Source organism: Myotis brandtii, unplaced genomic scaffold (assembly GCF_000412655.1).
Source record: "Myotis brandtii unplaced genomic scaffold, ASM41265v1 scaffold363, whole genome shotgun sequence".
In the NCBI taxonomy this organism is placed as follows: Eukaryota; Metazoa; Chordata; class Mammalia; order Chiroptera; family Vespertilionidae; genus Myotis; species Myotis brandtii.
In genome coordinates, this window is record NW_005363938.1 from 6,122,206 (window position 1) to 6,130,629 (window position 8,424).

Below are 8,424 nucleotides of genomic sequence, written 5' to 3' on the forward strand. Positions count from 1 at the left end.
CCGGAAAGGGGGGGGCGCCTGGAGACTAGGCACCGCGCGGGATGGGGGCAGTCAAGTCATGTTGGCTGCTAAGGGCGGTGGAGGGACCCTTTGGTTCTCAGCACTCCCCGAGCGAGCGGGTTTGTGCCATCCCGGTTGGCGATGAAGACATCCCTTTCTGTGTGCTCGCAGCTCCGCTTTGCGTGGCCAGGAATGGCTAGAGGGAAAATCTGGCCTGGAGACTTGGATCCTGTTACTTTGGGAATCTGGCAGGGCAATAGTGGGCTGGGTGGGTTCCCTACCGATGAAAATTCTAACGGACTAAGTCACAGTTTCTTTGTCCACCCACACCCCTATACGCATTTTATTATAAGGAGCATATTTCGGCTCCTGGATTTCCGTGGTCTCTTTCTCTCCCCAAAAGCTAGGAGCTCTAAATGCTGGAAATCAAAGCCCCTCCTTGATCCATTTAATTCCTTGATCCTAAAAATGAAACCAGGCTGCCAACTAATAAAGATCAGGCGATGAATCAGGTAGTTTTTACCACATCGTTTCAATCTCACTAAAGTTTTGTTGCTTAATTATTATTTTAAACATTGATTTTTAACATAAAGAGTACATGAAAACATAACAATCCTTTTATTTCATCCCTTGGAACCCTAAACCTGGGTTCATTATCATTGTTATGGCTTTTGCTTTGTATAATGTACAAGAAAGTGAATACAAACCAGTCAAATGATAAAGCCACATCAGAAGCACAAGGAACCAGAGGTGTTGGGCACAAAAGGCATTGAGTAGAAAGAAACCTGAGTTATTGAGCAGTTGTGATATAACAGGTGCTGGGCCAGGCACAGTCCCCATATTATCTCACTGAATACCCCCATCGAGTTAGGTGTTGTTATAACCACTCTACAGACAGAAGCTAGCACAATTAATGGAAAGTTTGGCAAAAATAATTTTTGCACATTACCTGGGCCACAGGACCTAAACTGGGAAGCCTGGGGCATTGAGCTAGGGTCCCCAGGAATAAATGGCTCTAAACAGGTAGGTCTCATTCCCAAGCATGTGCCTTTTTGGGAGTAGGAGACAGCAAGCAAAGTGAAGAAAAAAAAATTCTCAGATGAATGAAGTTTCCAGGCAAAACAACTTCAGAGAGCTTTCTTTTCTCTCTCTAAAATCAAAGAGGTCCCTTGCCCAAATTACCTGATTATCTTGCCTCTTACAGGCTTCTCCCCTCACCTCTGCAGGCATCCTGGACAGCTTTTAGGTTCATAAATGACATCTGACACCCTAGACAAGGTCACACCCTAAACCCTGTCACCACACAGAAGTGCTCCACTCCTGCAGTCCTGCTCTAAAATCCCATCTGGTGACCACACTCCCTAGCTTTTTACCTCTCCCTTTCTCAGTTCCAACCAAATATTCTCCAGCCACCAGCAACCCCTCTCTGCCTCCCTCCCAGGTATCTAAGCCCTTTTATGCCCTCTTAAGTTCTTTCTCTACCTTCCCTGGTTACTCTTGAGTTCTGGGTACTCACTTATTCCCAACACATTCCCAGGAACAGCTACAATTCATACACACTCATACATATGGTGCCTCACTGCCCCAATATGGCAATCTCCGTCTCTAAACAATCTCACCATCTTCTTTCTTGCACCCATACACCCAGGCAAGAGTGTACCTAGGGAAAACTGTGTCACCTGAAATCTTGGGGACATTACCAATCAATGGTGTCTAACTTTAGCTGGATCCTCAATTGTTCTCAAAAACACTGTTCCGCCCTAGTTGGTTTGACTCAGTGGATTGCGCGTTGGCCTGCAGACTGATGGGTCTCGGGTTTGATTGCAGTCGAGGGCTCATGCCTAGGTTGCAGGCTCGATCTCCAGTAGGAGGCGTGCAGAAGGCAGCCATCAGTGACTCCTCTCATTATTGATGTTTCTATCTCTCACTCTCCCTTCCTCTCTGAAATCAATAAAAATATTTTTTTAAAAAACAAAACACTGTTCCATGTCCCTAACCAGCTCCTCTCCACAGAGGTGTCCAGAGTAGACGTCAGATGTCCATAAATACTTCTCTCAACCAGATACAAAACTTTTGTATATGTCACATAGGCATTTTTTCTGGGGGAAAGATCCGTAACTTTCATCAGATTCCCAATGTGGTCAGTGACACCAAAAATTTAAGAACTTCCCTGGCATATGTTAGATGTGCCAAAACATAATGAGCTAAGTAATTATTGTTTGCCAGCTGTTTATGAAATCAGTCGCGAGAAGGCACGCAAGGCTGGTGAGCTCTGTGATCGATTGCATACCTTGATTGAAGAAGGAAAACTCCAGACTGAGGCCAACAGGTTTGTATAAATGAAGGGTGAACTGATATGAAGGAACTAAATTGAATAGGTTTTGCCTATGGCATCAATTCTCAAGCCCTAAAGGAGCACATCTAGCCACTTCAATTATAGACTAAAAGGTTAAAGGATTCCTGTACAGTCATCCATCCCCTGAACACAAAGGCTCCCAGAGGAATGGGTGACCTCCCTCAATCACTGCCATCTGTCTGCACACCATTTGCCCCAACCCAGCTAGAAAAACCAACAAAACGACACCTCAGTGGCTGTGTGGCCTGCTCACCAGGAGATCTGGATCCCGTTCCACCCCTGTTGCCATAGAGCAAGTCAGTTCTTGACTTTAATATCCTGGAAATCTGGATGGCTCTGAAAATCTGTCCCGATCATAAAACTCAGCTAACCTACAAACAGTTTTTAAAGACGTTTATGTGGTTTGTTTGTTTAGCAAGCTGAAAGGAGAGAGACTGGTGTATTTCTGTCCATATGTCACCAAGGATTTTGATTCCAAGTACATTTTTCACTCATCACCATGGTTCACAGGATGTGTAGCTCTGACTTGACTCTCACCATTGCTTGCCTGTTAACAACCCCTCGCATCTCAGCCTGGCCTATCACAGGAGTTCAAAACACTTGTAGGCTCACCAAGGGAACCAGGGACCGTGTCTTTACAGAGGCTCGCCAGTCCACTTACCTGCCAGAAGCACCAAGGTGGGGCCTCCACTCTCATAAACCCCTGAGCATTGGAACAGACACTGGAGTTATCTTGTTTTCACTCAGGTACTCCCACTCCACTCCCAAGGACAACTCAACAGCCGGGCCTGGGAATGTTCTTCTGAAATGGAGATGAACCTCGCTCCCATAAGCACAAGCCTCTACTTTACTTATGCATGCAACTTTTCTTAATTAAATAAAAATTCACCACAACCAAAAATGGTCTGTCACTGAGTCTAAGTGGAAAAAACAAAAGAGGAAGGTGGGAAGGGGAGCACGGATGGTGACTTTTCACTGCCTGTTCGTTGCCTACTATTACTATGAATAAAAGCTCAGTGCTTGCTGTGACTTTGGGAAGAGTGTGTGGAGGAGAGGCCAACAGACTGGGCACTGCCTGCCATGGGCCACACAGACTGTGTGATGCTGATGCTGCTCAGGAAGTTCTGGCCTGAGTGGATGGGGCACCTGGGAAAGAAAGCAGATGACCAGGGGCTAGAACCATCCGCAAGAGTAAGAGTGATGAAGGCCCGCTACCTGCAATGCCTTGGCCACACTCCCTGACCCCACTCAGCTGCCTTGCCAGCTCTAGTCCTACAGGGCCAGTCCTGCTCCAGTCAACAAGAGGAGGTCTGGGTGCTCAGGGTCAAAGTTGGAGGCATTTGTTAAACCATTGATCCCCATCCTCTTTTTCAAGGACTAGATCTTTGCTTCTGAGTGTTTTAAAATATATTTTTATTGATTTCAGAGAGGGAGAGAGAGATAGAAACATCAGTGATGAGAGAGAATCAATCATTGATCAGCTGCCTGCACACCCCCTGCTGGAGATGGAGCCCACAATCTGGGCCCATGTCCTGACCAGGCATTGAACCATGACCTCCTGGTTCAAAGGTCGACACTCAACCACTGAGCCATGCCGGCCTGGGTGTTTTAGACACCACTTCCTTTGTCCACAATTTAATAGCCAATAACCTATGCAGCAGAGCCATAGGAAATGTGTATTCAGATACCCCACAATGCCTTTCTCTTTAAATATTTGCCGTTCGATAAGGAACAACACCCTCTCTATAATGGGTGGCGGCTTGGTCTCATGACTAGCTCTGCTGTGTGATTTCATGAAGCTTTGAAAATACTGCCTCCTACATTGTTTTGCTGGACATAACAATTTTCATTTGGAGAAAATTCCCAGGAAAGCATAATTTTTGATCATTTACATGGAACAGCCCCAAACATTCTGCAAGTACGTTAAAAAAGAATTAAGTCTCCTGTATTCTCACAGTGCAAGTGGAATTTCTGGGATGAACAGAAGTTTATGGGATTTTGTCATGGCCATCCTTTTTGTTAATCCTCATCTGAGGATATTTTTCCCCCCTTGATTTTTAGAGAGAGTGAAAGGGAGAGAGGGAGGGGGGCAGAGAGAGATAGGGAGAAACATGGATGTAAGAGAGATAGGTAGGTGTGAATATGTGAGTAAACTCAACAGAATGTGAGCTGAAGTGGTGTAGCCACACTGAGCCAGAGACTTTAAGACTACTGTGGGCCTTCTTTCCCCCATTTCTGTGTGCTAGAACCCAAAGGTGGCCAACCAGCCTCGACCATGAAGGTGATGATGAGCCCAGAAGGACAGGAATAACCTCAAGACAAAAGGGCCCTGGGGCCCTGAAACACCACATGGAGCAAAACAACCTTACTGGAAACACCTCCCTCTGTGGTTAAGAAAATAATGAAGTTCTTGTACTTTAGGCCACTGAATTGGGGGGTTCTGTTTGTTACAGTCACTTAGGCCTTCCCTAATGAGTATATTACCAATCTTTTAATGTTTAAATACCAACTGTGTTATTATCAGTATGATTTTTATTGAAACAAACTCACTTCTCTTTTCAATTAGCTACATTTTAGACAATAATATTCACAAAATAATATTTTATCAGAGGCTTACTATGTATCATGCTTTTGTCATATACATTGTAACTTATTTAATGTTTTACACACATTAACTCATAGGTATAGGGCTCATATGAACCCTATAAGGCAGGCACTATTATTATCATGCCCATTTAACAAATGAGGAAACTGAGGCACAGAGTCATTTAGTAACTTGTGAGGTTCCGCAGCTGGTAAGTGAGAGCCAGGAAGACAGGGGCAGAGCTCACCCAGTCCTTTAAAGGTACACAAATTCATGCACTGGGCCTTCAGTTCAAAAATAAAATGAATAAATAAATCATACCAAAGTGCTATTTTTTCCCCCAGAAGGTGGTCTATGCTTCCTTAGGATGAAGGAAATCAGGTTGCCCATCCTCTTCATCCCAGAACTGAGACACTCAGAGCAACTTTCCTCCTTTACTCGTTGTTCTGTTATTTTCAACCTGACATGGATTTAGAGAAATCCACAGAGGATGTATTCATCAAGGTTTGTTGAATGTAAGGTTGAGAATCAGGGATTTCTCACCAAACTGGTCCTTGGCATCTGTGTGTGTGTGTGTGTGTGTGTGTGTGTGTACCAGTGTGCGTGTGCGAGTATGTATATGTGTGTGTGTTTGCAAAATCTTCCCTAATTGCCTAGATCGCGTGAGTTACCCGTCTGTATTCCCATAGCTTTGTGAACGCTCACCTTAAGGATCATATCACATCAAAATTGTTTGTTCAAATTTCTGTCACCAATGGACTGCGAGCAACTTAAAGTCAAAACCTGTCTGTCTCTTCCACATGCTGCATGCAGAAGCTCCACAATGAACATTGGCTGAATAAGTGAGGGAGTTAATGAACTGAAAAAAAAAACACCTCTTGCACCCCCTGCTGGCAACAACCCCTCTCACACCCACAGTTGGCATGGAGCCACCGCTTGCACCCACTGCCGTTGCCCAGCACCAGCCCCAATCACTCGGCGTCATCAGTGTGAGTCATGAGAGTGACCCACAGTAGCCCTTGTTTATGTTCTTCAGCCTGAAATATGGAGTATTTCCATTGCATTTGATTAGTGTTTGCTGTGGTATATATGGGCTTTTATTCCTGTAAGAAGGAATAAAGGAGATATTTGAATCTGATAGGAGCTGAAAGCCTATTTGTGTCCAATACACAGTAGATTTCTTTATTGGTATCCATAAAGCCAACATCAGAACATCTGCCCTGTGCCTTCCAGACCCACAGTAGCATCCTAAAGCTCAGAATATTCATGTCTCAATGCAGACCCATAAGAGCATGTTAGCTAACACTGTCTGAGTTCAGGACCCCCTGACTCCCCACTATCATCTAGCACTTACAAGTAACTTGTTTTTATTGTTACCACTAGAGGCCCGGTGCACAAAAATTTGTGCACTCAGGGGTAGGGGGGTCCCTCAGCCCGGCCTGTGCCCTTTCGCAGTCTGGGACCCCTCGGGGGTGACCACTTGCTGGCTTAGGCCTGCTCCCCGGGGGATTGGGCCTAAGATGGCAATCAGACATCCCTCTGGCAGCCCGGCAGCCCTCGGGGGATGTCCAAGAGGGCAGCTCCTGCATTGAGCGTCTGCCCCCTGGTGGTCAGTGTGTGTCATAGTGACCAGTCATTCCCAGTCTTTCTGCTGTTAGGGTCAGTTTGCATATTACCCTTTTACTATAGGATGGAGGCCTGGTACACGGGTGGGGGCCAGCTGGTTTGCCCTGAAGGGTGTCCCGGATCAGGGTGGGGGTCCCGCTTGGGTGCCTGGCCAGCCTGGGTGATGGGCTGATGGCTGTTTGCAGCTGGTCACACCCCCTTCAGGGTGGGGGTCCCCACTGGGGTGCCTGGCCAGTTTGGGTGAGGGGCTGATGGCCATTTTCAGGCTGGTGGGCGACTGAAGCTCCCAGCCTCTTTTTTTTTCTTTTTTTTTTATTCTGGGATTTATTTACCTTCTATAGCTGTCACTGGAGCTGAGAGCCGGCTCCAGCTCTGAGGCCGTGGCTGGCTGAAAGCAGGTATCTGGGGTTTGTTTATCTTCTATAATTGCAACATTGTTGCATCCGGAGCTCAGAGCTGGGCTGTGGCAGTCGGGGAACCTTGGCTTCCTCCATCACTGGAGCAAGCAAGCCTCAGGTTCGCTTCAGCTGCGTGGCTGCCGGCCGCCATCTTTGTTGGCAGTTAATTTGCATATCCTGCTGATTAGCCAATGGGAAGCGGAGCGGAGGTATGATTAATTACCATGTTTGTCTATTATTAGATAGGATGATAGATGCGATTTCATGTAGAATGAACTAGCCACTGTCTGTCTTTCAGTATTCACTAGCCAGACCATGGTGTTAGCTTCAGGAAGACAGCTGTGTGCAAACTACTGGGGTTGGGGGAGGTGGGGGGGAGGATTCCTTTGGAGGGAAATTTTCTTCCACAAGAAACACCAAACATTTCTGATTTTGTACAACTGACTTGGCTTCCTGCTGTGAATTTTGGTCACTGCATCCTCATAGTAATTCCTCAGCCCCCTCAAAAGTCTTAGCAGTATCTTTCGTTGTATTTATTGGTTTGGGTTCAGAGTTGTGCTTTCCCATTCTTTTTAAAAATCAATTTTATTGTGGTGTAAATTACATATAATAAAAGGTAATTGTTTTAAGTGTACATTTCAATGAGTTTTAGCAAATATATTCACTCATGTAACAACCACCACTTTCAAGACAGAGAATATTCTCTTTTACTTCATTATTGATTTTCATTTTATTTTTAAATAAACATTGTATTTATTTAAGGTGTGCATTATGCCGATTTGATATACATACAGAGTGCAATGATGACTATGGTCAAGCTAATTAACACATCTCCTCACATAGTTACCTTTTTTGTGATGACAGCATCTACTCGTTCATCAAATTTCCAGTATTCCATACAGTATCATTAACTATAGTCACCATGCTGTATATTAGATCTATAGATTTATTCATCCTACGTGACCATAACTTTGTACCCATTGATGGATATCTTTCCAATTCCCCCCAACACCCCACTCCTAGTAACCCCCACTCTACTCTCGGTTTCTGGGTATTTGCCTTTTTTTAGATTGCACATATAAGTGGGATCATTCAGTTATTTAATTTTTTGTGTCCGGCTTATCTCACTTAGCATAATGTACTCCGGGGTTATCCATGTTGTTGCCAATGGCAGGATCTCTTTACAAGATAGAAAATACTTTCACCACCCTCCCCAAAAGCTCCCTCATGCCCTCTGGGGTCCATCTCTCCTAACTCCAGTCCCAGGAGAACACTGGGTTGCTTTTTGTATCAATTAAATTATGCAATATGGAATTATATATCTTTTGTCTGGCTTCTTTCACTCAGAATAATTATTTTGAGATTCATTCATATTGTAGCATGTATCAATCATTTATTTTTTCTTGCTGAGTAATATTCCATTGTGTGGAGATATTCCACTTTGCTTATCTATTCATCTG